The sequence below is a fragment of the Danio rerio genome, chromosome 21 (genome assembly GCF_052040795.2).
Source record: "Danio rerio strain M-AB ecotype USA chromosome 21, GRCz13ab, whole genome shotgun sequence".
In the NCBI taxonomy this organism is placed as follows: Eukaryota; Metazoa; Chordata; class Actinopteri; order Cypriniformes; family Danionidae; genus Danio; species Danio rerio.
In genome coordinates, this window is record NC_141041.1 from 6,490,443 (window position 1) to 6,503,184 (window position 12,742).

The 12,742-nt window shown below is 43.4% G+C and overlaps 1 long non-coding RNA gene across 1 annotated transcript; it reads right to left on the reverse strand.

The window, feature by feature from the left end:
- Positions 1–3,363: 3,363 nt before the first annotated feature.
- On the reverse strand, positions 3,364–11,807 carry LOC147838727 (uncharacterized). The gene is made up of 3 exons (XR_015519988.1): positions 9,449–11,807; positions 6,970–7,163; positions 3,364–4,550 (listed from the first exon to the last, which is right to left on the reverse strand). It is a non-coding gene; the product is annotated as an uncharacterized LOC147838727 (long non-coding RNA).
- Positions 11,808–12,742: the final 935 nt, after the last annotated feature.

A 12,742-nucleotide genomic window follows, 5' to 3' on the forward strand; every position in this document is an offset into this window, starting at 1 on the left:
AGTGCTCTTTGTTTATTCAGTTTGTTCGTATCTAACAAACTATTGCACAGAGTGTAAACACGTTAGCACCACAACCAAACTTTAACCTCGTGTAGGGTTTTTACCGCATTTAGTGACCGGAATAACACGCGCGGCTTTCTGACACTACCTGTCGTGTGCATCTAAGTTTCTGGGAAATGCAGAGGGTTTTTTTCTCTCATTCGCCGTGCGGTATAAAACATTGTATGAAAAATACACGCTTAGAGCAGCTCCTTGAATCAAATATCTCGTGTGTCGCGAGGGGCATGAATGAATTCCCTGAATGAAAGAGCCAAACTGCAGTTAAAGTCCACCATTTAATAATTTGGCTAATAATTCGACTACAGATGTCCATGTAGGTTAAACACCATCACATTCTCCTGTATGTATGTGTGTGTGTGTGTGTATTTTGACTCTGAAACTCGCGCGTGCCCAAATCGACACTCCCACACCATCCCACTTTAGTTCCTCCGACACTCCCCCCTAAACAGAGCTGGACACGCCCACTTTTCTGACTTTTTCCAAAGAAGAGGTGTGAAAACACCCTGCTGAAACGAGGGGGTTTCATGGCCCTTTAATGACCACGGAGAGTCAGGACCTTTTTTTTTTGTTGTTTTTAGAGGTTTAACCTCTCATCCCAAAGACGGCGCCCACTGACAGTATGGTGTCCCCTTCACTTTTACTGGGGCATTAGGACTCACACAGACCACAGGTTGAGTGCCCCCTGCTGGCCTTACTAACACCACAGCCAACAGTAACCTAGTTTTTTTCCCAAGTGTTCTCCTATCCAGGTACTGACCAGACTCAGCCTTGCTTAGCTTCAGTGAGTAACCAGTCTTGGGCTGCAGGTATGGCTGTATGCATACAATTAGACCATTCAGCTGCAAATATGTTAAATAAAATCATAAAAACATTTGCTCTGCTGATTGCAAAATAAAAAAAAACAAGTCTGACCTGTATGCCTTTTAGTTTTCAGACTGGTTTTAATTGCTTAAAAGAGCTTGATGCTGCACATGTTGACTACACTTCACAGTACAGAGAGCGCTCTTATAAAGATAATCAATGATATACGCCTAAATACAGATTCAGATAAACTAACGGCTGGCACTGCTGGATCTCAGCGCTGCATTTGACACTGTCGATCACAGCATACTTCTGGATAGGCTGCAAAACTGGGTTAGGATGTCTGGGATGGTCCTCATATGGTTCACATCTTACCTTGAAGGGAGAGGTTACTATGTCAGTATATATAAACATGGGTCAAGGTGGACACCCATGACATGTGGAGTCTGACAAGGCTCAATTTTGGCACCTCTCCCTCTTTGGCACCTCTCCTGTTCCACCTTTACATGCTCCCTCTGAGCCAAATAATAAGAAAGAACCAAATCTCCTACCACAGCCATGCTGATGACACTCAGATCTACTTAGCCTTACTGCTCAATGACTACAGCCCCATTGACCACTTAAACTCTGCTGCTATTTGGGGATTTCCACCTGGATTTTGCCTACCCAAATTTGAAAGCTTCCCAAATCCACATAAAGAGGTGTAAAAGCAAAAAATTGGTATAATTTTAAAGAAAACCCTTTGAATTTTCATAAAACACTATTGAAAGTGTTTAAAATAACTGTATATGTTGCCTGTGTTATAATAAACACCTAAAAAAAAAGGCGCTTTTTGTATTTTCTTTTTAAACTCAAATTTGAAAGTTTACCTTTCAGGTTCTGTGTGGTCTAGGGTGCTGTAATTAATTTTGGTGTCTGTAATCATAGGAAAAAAAGAAAAATGTCTCCACCATAATCTATGCAAAAGTTATTCCATTCCAACTGATGAGCGGTGCTGTACAAGCCACAGAGACCGATCCTTGTTTACATATTTCACTATTCTTTTGTTTGATCAAACATAATTCACTGTGTTGGGACCACATCAGACATATAAAAGGATTACTTATGCACATCACCTCAAAAACAGAGGAGAATGGCCCTAAAGCACACAGCATAAGGTAAGAGATGACAGCTGCCTGTGCTATCTGGGGCTGCTTATTGATCATGAATGTATTTTTTACATTTCTGCGCCATGGAAACACCACAATTCATTCAACAACTGTTTGGCATATGAATAGAATTCAGTAAAAAGAATGCTAGAACTGTATGAGCACCGGCAAAAGCTTTCATTTGAGCTATAACTTGTACATGTGTCATATAAAAACATATGAAAATTAAAGCTGCAAGCAGCGATGATAGGGACCTCGCACCCGGGCTCACCGCCGCCCGGTGACCTTACGATGACAGAGAACAGCGAACAATAAAAATATAAGCCAATATATTTAAAAAAAACTAAGAAAATCACAGACTTATGCCAAACTTCCTCCTGTCAGCAGGTGGCGCTATAACTGTGACTCAAGATTGGCATGTAGATGTCTTCAGGAGAGGAATTTAATCAACCATGTGAAGTTTCAGGCACATGGGACATTGTGTGGCTGAGTTATAAGCCAAACTACCTTCTGCCAGCAGGTGGCGTTATGACTGACTCAATATTGTTATGTGGATGTCTTCAGGAGTGGACTTTTATCAACCATGTGAAGTTTCAGACAGATAAGAGATTGTGTGGAGATTGTGTTATAAGACAAACTACATTCTGCCAGCAGGTGGCGGTATTAAAGACTCAATATTATTATGTAGATGTGCTCAGGAGAGGACTTTCATCAACCATGTGACATTTTAGGCAGATCTGACATTGTGTGGCCGACTTACAAGCCAAACTTCCTTCTGCCAGCAGGTGGCGCTATGACTTTGACTCAATATTATCATGTAGATGTGCTCAGGAGAGGACTTTCATCAACCATGTGAAGTTTCAGGCAGATCGGACATTGTGTGGCCGAGTTACAAGCCAAACTACCCTCTGCCAGCAGGTGGCGCTATGACTGACTCAATATTGTTATGTAGATGTGTTCAGGAGAGGACTTTTATCAATCATGTGAAGTTTCAGGTAGATCGGACATTGTGTGGTTGAGTTATAAGGACTTCCTGTTCCATGGCGAAGCGTTGAGGTTTGTCATGCCACCACAGACACGCCCCTCTGCAAAAACTCTAGATCTTCACAATATGTCATCGCTAGAGCTTTCAGATGACACCACTCTATTTTGGCGCTGATACGGGAAAGTTTGTGGTAGGAGTTTGTTATAGTGTCAAACATGTAATTTCCTGTGGCCAGCAGGTGGCGCTATAACTGTAATTGGATATCGGCACGTAAACCTGGTTAGGTCAGGACTGTTATTAAATGTGTGAATTTTGAGGCAGATCGAATATTGCATGCCTGAGTTATAACGATTTCCTGTTTGGTGGCGAATCAAAGTTTACGAGGCCGCCATGGACACACCCATCGATGAAAACTCTAAAGCTTCGCAATTTATTATCACCAAGGCTTTAAGATGACAAAACCCTATTTTGGTGTTGATTGGATAAAATCCCTAGGAGGAGTTCGTTAAAATACAACGCCTGGAAATGGCAAAAATGCCACTTTTTCGCCGCAGGAAGTTAATAATATCTGACTTCCTGTTGGGTTTGAGATATGGCTCCAGGAGACTTTTTCGTATGTTTTGGCATGTTTGAGGTGTGTGCCAATTTTCGTGCATGTGCGTGATTCGTAGCTCGGGGGCTCATCCGTTTAATTTTTCTAGGTGGCGCTGTCGAGTCATTTTGCCACGCCCACTTTAATATTGTTATGTGGATGTGTTCAAGAGATGACGTTTATCAACCATGTGAAGTTTCAGGCAGATCGGACATTGTGTGGTTGAGTTATCAGGACTTCCTGTTCCATGGCGAAGCATTGAGGTTTGTCATACCGCCACGGACACGCCCCTCTGCGAAAACTCTAGATCTTCACAATATATCATCGCTAGAGCTTTCAGATAACACCACCCAATTTTGGTGCTGATACGATAAAATTTGTGGGAGGAGTTTATTACTCCGTAAATTATGTCATTTCCTGTGGCCAGCAGGTGGCGCTGTAACTGTATCTGGATATTGGCATGTAAACGTGTTCAGGTCAGGACGCTTATCGAGCGTGTGAATTTTGAGGCAGATCGGATAATGCATGCCTGAGTTATAACGACTTCCTGTTTTGTGGCGAATTGCAAAGTTTGCGAGGTCGCCACGGACACGCCCATCGACGAAAACTCTAAAGCTTCGCAATTTAACATCGCCAAGGCCTTTAGATGACAAAACCCAATTTTGGTGTCGATCGGATAAAATCCCTAGGAGGAGTTCGTTAAAATACAACGCCTGGAAATGGCAAAAACGCCACTTTTTCGCCGCAGGAAGTTAAAAATATCCGACTTCCTGTTGGGTTTGAGATATGGCTCCAAGAGACTTTTTCGTATGTTTTGCCATGTTTGAGGTGTGTGCCAATTTTCGTGCATGTGCGTGATTTGTATATCGGGGGCTCGTCCGATTAATTTTTCTAGGTGGCGCTGTCGAGTCATTTTGCCACGCCCACTTCCGAAGCCCTTAACAAACGTAAATTTTCGCCACTTCTGAGGTGTGTGCAAAGTTTCGTGAGTTTTCGGGCATGTTTAGCCCCTCAAAACCGCGATTCATTCCGCGGAAGAAGAAGAAGAAGAAGAAGAAGAAGAATAATTAAAGCTGCAAGCAGCGATGATAGGGACCTCGCACCCGGGCTCACCGCCGCCCGGTGACCTTACGATGACAGAGAACAGCGAACAATATTAATTTAAGCCGATATATAAAAAAAGATCTAAGAAAATCACAGATTTATGCCAAACTTCCTCCTGTCAGCAGGTGGCGCTATAACTGTGACTTAAGATTGGCATGTAGATGTCTTCCGTAGAGGAATCTTATCAACCATGTGAAGTTTCAGGCACATGGGACATTGTGTGGCTGAGTTATAAGCCAAACTACCTTCTGCCAGCAGGTGGCGTTATGACTGACTCAATATTGTTATGTGGATGTGTTCAGGAGCGGACTTTTATCAACCATGTGAAGTTTCAGGCAGATCAGAGATTGTGTGGAGATTGTGTTTTAAGACAAACTACATTCTGCCAGCAGGTGGCGCTATGAAAGACTCAATATTACTATGTAGATGTGTTTAGGAGAGGACTTTCATCAACCATGTGACATTTTAGGCAGATCTGACATTGTGTGGCCGAGTTACAAGCCAAAATTTCTTCTGCCAGCAGGTGGCGCTATGACTGACTCAATATTGTTATGTGGATGCGTTCAGAAAAGGACTTTCATCAACCATGTGAAGTTTCAGGCAGATCGGACATTGTGTGGCCGAGTTACAAGCCAAACTACCTTCTGCCAGCAGGTGGCGCTATGACTGACTCAATATTGTTATGTGGATGTGTTCAGGAGAGGACTTTTATCAATCATGTGAAGTTTCAGGCAGATTAGACATTATGTGGTTGAGTTATAAGAAATTCCTGTTCCATGGCGAAGCGTTGAGGTTTGTCATGCCACCACAGACACGCCCCTCTGCAAAAACTCTAGATCTTCACAATATATCATCGCTAGAGCTTTCAGATGACACCACTCTATTTTGGTGCTGATACAATAAAATTTGTGGGAGGAGTTTGTTACACTGTAAAACATGTCATTTCCTGTGGCCAGCAGGTGGCGCTATAACTGTAACTAGATATCGGCACGTAAACCTGATCAGGTCAGGACTGTTATTAAATGTGTGAATTTTGAGGCAGATCGAATATTGCATGCCAGAGTTATAAAGACTTCCTGTTTTGTGGCGAATCGTCAAAGTTTGCGAGGCCGCCACGGACACGCCCATCGATGAAAACTCTAAAGCTTCGCAATTTATCATCACCAAGGCTTTAAGATGACAAAACCCAATTTTGGTAATTATCAGATAAAATTCCTAGGAGGAGTTCGTTAAAATACAACGCCTGAAAATGGCAAAAGCGCCACTTTTTCGCCACAGGAATTTAAAAATATCCGACTTCCTGTTGGGTTTGAGATATGGCTCCAAGAGACTTTTTCGTATGTTTTGCCATGTTTGAGGTGTGTGCCAATTTTTGTGCATGTGCGTGATTCGTAGATCAGGGGCTCGTCCGTTTAATTTTTATAGGTGGCGCTGTCGAGTCAATTTTGCCACGCCCACTTCAATATTGTTATGTGGATGGGTTCAAGAGATGACGTTTATCAACCATGTGAAGTTTCAGGCAGATCGGACATTGTGTGATTGTGTTATAAGGACTTCCTGTTCCATGGCGAAGCGTTGAGGTTTGTCATACCGCCACGGACACACCCCTCTGCGAAACTCTAGATCTTCACAAAATAACATCGCTAGAGCTTTCAGATAACACCACTCAATTTTGGTGTTGATACGATAAAATTTGTGGGAGGAGTTTATAACTCTGTAAATCATGTCATTTCCTGTGGCCAGCAGGTGGCGCTGTAACTGTATCTGGAAAGTGGCATGTAAATGTGTTCAGGTCAGGACGCTTATCAAGCGTGTGAATTTTGAGGCAGATCTGATAATGCATGCCTGAGTTATAACTACTTCCTCTTTTGTGGCGAATCGTCAAAGTTTGCGAGGCCGCCACGGACACGCCCATCGACGAAAACTCTAAAGCTTCGCAATTTAACATCGCCAAGGCCTTTAGATGACAAAACCCAATTTTGGTGTCGATCGGATAAAATCCCTAGGAGGAGTTCGTTAAAATACAACGCCTGGAAATGTCAAAAACGCCACTTTTTCGCCGCAGGAAGTTAAAAATATCCGACTTCCTCTTGGGTTTGAGATATGGCTCCAAGAGACTTTTTCGTATGTTTTGGCATGTTTGAGGTGTGTGCCAATTTTCGTGCATGTGCGTGATTCGTGGATCGGGGGCTCGTCCGTTTAATTTTTCTAGGTGGCGCTGTCGAGTCATTTTGCCACGCCCACTTCCGAAGCCCATAATAAACGTAAATTTTCGCCACTTCTGAGGCGTGTGCAAAGTTGCGTGAGTTTTCGGGCATGTTTAGCCCCTCAAAACCGCGATTCATTCCGCGGAAGAAGAAGAAGAAGAAGAAGAAGAAGAAGAATAATAATAAACAGAGCAATTCCAATAGGGCCTACGCACCGTTTCGGTGCTCGGTCCCTAATTAAAGCTGCAAGCAGCGATGATAGGGACCTCGCACCCGGGCTCACCGCCGCCCGGTGGCCTCAGGATGACAGAGAACAGCGAACAGTAATAATTTAAGCCGATATATTTAAAAAATCTGAGAAAATAACAGATTTATGCCAAATTTCCTCCTGTCAGCAGGTGGCGCTATAACTATGACTCACGATTGGCATGTAGATGTCTTCAGGAGAGGAAACTTATCAATCATGTAAAGTTTCAGGCAGATCGGACATTGTTTGGCTGAGTTATAAGCCAAACTGCCTTTTGTCAGCAGGTGGCGCTATGACAGACTCAATGTTGTTATGTAGATGTGTTCAGGAGAGGACTTTTATCAAACTTGTGAAGTTACAGCCAGATCTGACTTTGTGTGGTTGAGTTATACTGCAAACTACCATCTGTCAGCAGGTGGCGCTATAACTGTGACTTAAGATTGGCATGTAGATGTCTTCCGGAGAGGAATCTTATCAACCATGTGAAGTTTCAGGCACATGGGACATTGTGTGGCTGAGTTACAAGCCAAACTACCTTCTGCCAGCAGGTGGCGCTATGACTGACTCAATATTGTTATGTGGATGTGTTCAGGAGAGGACTTTTATCAATCATGTGAAGTTTCAGGCAGATCAGACATTGTGTGGTTGAGTTATAAGGAATTCCTGTTCCATGGCGAAGCGTTGAGGTTTGTCATGCCACCACAGACACGCCCCTCTGCAAAAACTCTAGATCTTCACAATATATCATCGCTAGAGCTTTCAGATGACACCACTCTATTTTGGTGCTGATACGGGAAAGTTTGTGGGAGGAGTTTGTTAGAGTGTCAAACATGTCATTTCCTGTGGCCAGCAGGTGGCGCTATAGCTGTAACTGGATATCGGCACGTAAACCTGATCAGGTCAGGACTGTTATTAAATGTGTGAATTTTGAGGTAGATCGAATATTGCATGCTTGAGTTATAAAGACTTCCTGTTTTGTGGCGAATCATCAAAGTTTGCGAGGCTGCCACGGACACGCCCATCGATGAAAACTCTAAAGCTTCGCAATTTAACATCACCAAGGCTTTAAGATGACAAAACCCAATTTTAGTGTTTATCAGATAAAATCCCTAGGAGGAGTTCGTTAAAATACAACGCCTGGAAATGGCAAAAACGCCACTTTTTCGCCACAGGAAGTTAAAAATATCCGACTTCCTGTTGGGTTTGAGATATGGCTCCAAGAGACTTTTTCGTATGTTTTGCCATGTTTGAGGTGTGTGCCAATTTTTGTGCATGTGCGTGATTCGTAGATCGGGGGCTCGTCCGTTTAATTTTTCTAGGTGGCGCTGTCGAGTCATTTTGCCACGCCCACTTCAATATTGTTATGTGGATGTGTTCAGGAGAGGGCGTTTATCAACCATGTGAAGTTTCAGGCAGATCGGACATTGTGTAGTTGTGTTATAAAGACTTCCTGTTCCATGGCGAAGCGTTGAGGTTTGTCATGCCGCCACGGACACGCCCCTCTGCAAAAACTCTAGATCTTCACAATATAACATCGCTAGAGCTTTCAGATAACACCACTCTATTTTGGTGCTGATACGGTCAAATTTGTGGGAGGAGTTTATAACTCCGTAAATCATGTCATTTCCTGTGGCCAGCAGGTGGCGCTATAACTGTATCTGGATATTGGCATGTAAACGTGTTCAGGTCACGACGCTTATCAAACGTGTGAATTTTGAGGCAGATCGGATAATGCATGCCTGAGTTATAACGACTTCCTGTTTTGTGGCGAATCGTCAAAGTTTGCGAGGCCGCCACGGACACGCCCATCGATGAAAACTCTAAAGCTTCGCAATTTAACATCGCCAAGGCCTTTAGATGACAAAACCCAATTTTGGTGTCGATAGCATAAAATCCCTAGGAGGAGTTTGTTAAAATACAACGCCTGGAAATGGCAAAAACGCCACTTTTTCGCCGCAGGAAGTCAAAAATATCCGACTTCCTGTTGGGTTTGAGATATGGCTCCAAGAGACTTTTTCGTATGTTTTGGCGTGTTTGAGGTGTGTGCCAATTTTCATGCATGTGCGTGATTCGTATATCGGGGGCTCGTCCGTTTAATTTTTCTAGGTGGCGCTGTCGAGTCATTTTGCCACGCCCACTTCCAAAGTCCATAACAAACGTAAATTTTCGCCACTTCTGACGCGTGTGCAAAGTTGCGTGAGTTTTCTGGCATGTTTAGCCCCTCAAAACCGCGATTCATTCCGCGGAAGAAGAAGAAGAAGAAGAAGAATAATAATTAAAACTGCAAGCAGCGATGATAGGGACCTCGCACCCGGGCTCACCGCCGCCCGGTGACCTTACGATGACAGAGAACAGCGAACAATAATAATATAAGCCGATATATTTAAAAAAAACTAAGAAAATCACAGATTTATGCCAAACTTCCTCCTGTCAGCAGGTGGCGCTATAACTGTGACTCAAGATTGGCATGTAGATGTCTTCAGGAGAGGAATTTAATCAACCATGTGAAGTTTCAGGCACATGGGACATTGTGTGGCTGAGTTATAAGCCAAACTACCTTCTGCCAGCAGGTGGCTTTATGACTGAGTCAATAATGTTATGTGGATGTGTTCAGGAGCGGACTTTTATCAACCATGTAAAGTTTCAGGCAGATCAGAGATTGTGTGGAGATTGTGTTATAAGACAAACTACATTCTGTCAGCAGGTGTCGCTTTGAAAGACTTAATATTATTATGTAGATGTGTTTAGGAGAGGACTTTCATCAACAATGTGACATTTCAGGCAGATATGACATTGTGTGGCCGAGTTACAAGCCAAAATTCCTTCTGCCAGCAGGTGGAGCTATGACTATGACTCAATATTATTATGTAGTTGTGCTCAAAAGAGGACTTTCATCAACCATGTGAAGTTTCAGGCAGATCGGACATTGTGTGGCCGAGTTACAAGCCAAACTACCTTCTGCCAGCAGGTGGCGCTATGACTGACTCAATATTGTTATAATGATGTGTTCAGGAGAGGACTTTTATCAATCATATGAAGTTTCAGGCGGATTAGACATTGTGTGGTTGAGTTATAAGGACTTCCTGTTCCATGGCGAAGCGTTGAGGTTTGTCATGCCACCACAGACACGCCCCTCTGCAAAAACTCTAGATCTTCACAATATATCATCGCTAGAGCTTTCAGATGACACCACTCTATTTTGGTGCTGATACGGGAAAGTTTGTGGGAGGAGTTTGTTACAGTGTGAAACATGTTATTTCCTGTGGCCAGCAGGTGGCGCTATAACTGTAACTGGATATTGGCACGTAAACCTGATCAGGTCAGGACTGTTATTAAATGTGTGAATTTTGAGGCAGATCGAATATTGCATGCCAGAGTTATAAAGACTTCCTGTTTTGTGGCGAATCAAAGTTTGCGAGGCCGCCATGGACACGCCCATCGATGAAAATTCTAAAGCTTCGCAATTTAACATCGCCACGGCTTTAAGATGACAAAACCTAATTTTGGTGTTTATCAGATAAAATCCCTAGGAGGAGTTCGTTAAAATACAACGCCTGAAAATGGCAAAAACGCCACTTTTTCGCCACAGGAAGTTAAAAATATACGACTTCCTGTTGGGTTTGAGATATGGCTCCAAGAGACTTTTTCGTATGTTTTGCCATGTTTGAGGTGTGTGCCAATTTTTGTGCATGTGCGTGATTCGTAGATCGGGGGCTCGTCCGTTTAATTTTTCTAGGTGGCGCTGTCGAGTCAATTTGCCACGCCCACTTCAATATTGTTATGTGGATGTGTTCAAGAGATGACGTTTATCAACCATGTGAAGTTTCAGGCAGATCGGACATTGTGTGGCTGAGTTATAAGGACTTCCTGTTCCATGGCGAAGTGTTGAGGTTTGTCATACCGCCACGGACACGCCCCTCTGCGAAAACTCTAGATCTTCACAATATAACATCGCTAGAGCTTTCAGATAACACCACTCAATTTTGGTGCTGATACGATAAAATTTGTGGGAGGAGTTTATAACTCCGTAAATCATGTCATTTCCTGTGGCCAGCAGGTGGCGCTGTAACTGTATCTGGATATTGGCAAGTAAACATGTTCAGGTCAGGACGCTTATCGAGCGTGTGAATTTTGAGGCAGATCAGATAATGAATGCCTGAGTTATAACGACTTCCTCTTTTGTGGCGAATCGTCAAAGTTTGCGAGGCCGCCACGGACACGCCCATCGATGAAAACTCTAAAGCTTCGCAATTTAACATCGCCAAGGTCTTTAGATGACAAAACCCAATTTTGGTGTCGATCCGATAAAATCCCTAGGAGGAGTTCGTTAAAATACAACGCTTGGAAATGGCAAAAACACCACTTTTTCGCCGCAGGAAGTTAAAAATATCCGACTTCCTGTTGGGTTTGAGATATGGCTCCAAGAGACTTTTTCGTATGTTTTGGCATGTTTGAGGTGTGTGCCAATTTTCACGCATGTGCGTGATTCGTGGATCGGGGGCTCGTCCGTTTAATTTTTCTAGGTGGCGCTGTCGAGTCATTTTGCCACGCCCACTTCCGAAGCCCATAACAAACGTAAATTTTCGCCACTTCTGAGGCGTGTGCAAAGTTGCGTGAGTTTTCGGGCATGTTTAGCCCCTCAAAACCGCGATTCATTCCGCGGAAGAAGAAGAAGAAGAAGAAGAAGAAGAATAATTAAAGCTGCAAGCAGCGATGATAGGGACCTCGCACCCGGGCTCACCACCGCCAGGTGGCCTCAGGATGACAGAGAACAGCGAACAGTAATAATTTAAGCCGATATATTTTAAAAATCTGAGAAAATCACCGATTTATGCCAAACCTCCTCCTCTCAGCAGGTGGCGCTATGACTGTGACTCAAGATTGGCATGTAGATGTCACCAGGAGAGGAATCTTATCAACCATGTGAAGTTTCAGGCAGATCGAACATTGTTTAGCTGAGTTATAAGCCAAACTGCCTTTTGTCAGCAGGTGGCGCTACGACAGACTCAATGTTGTTATGTAGATGTGTTCAGGAGAGGACTTTTATCAACCATGTGAACTTTCAGGCTGATCGGACTTTGTGTGGTTGAGTTATAATGCAAACTACCATCTGCCAGCAGGTGGCGCTATAACTCTGACTTAAGATTGGCATGTAGATGCCTTCAGTAATTGAATTTAATCAACCATGTTAAGTTTCAGGCAGATCGGATGTTGTTTGGCTGAGTTATAAGCCTATCTACCTTCTGCCAGCAGGTGGCGTTATGACTGACTCATTACTGTTTTGGGGATGTGTTCAGAAGAGGACTTTTATGAGCCATGTGAAGTTTCAGGCTGATCTGACTTTGTGTGGTTGAGATATAAGGACTTCCTGTTCCACGGCGAAGCGTTGAGGTTGCCATGCCGCCACGGACACGCCCCTTTGCAAAAACTCTAGATCTTCACAATATATCATCACTTAAGCTTTCAGATAACAACCCACCAAATTTGGTGCTGATACAAAAAAAAATAGTGGGAGGAGTTTGTTACTCTGTAAATCATGACATTTCCTGTGGCCAGCAGGTGGCGCTATAACTGTATCTGGATATTGGCATGTAAACG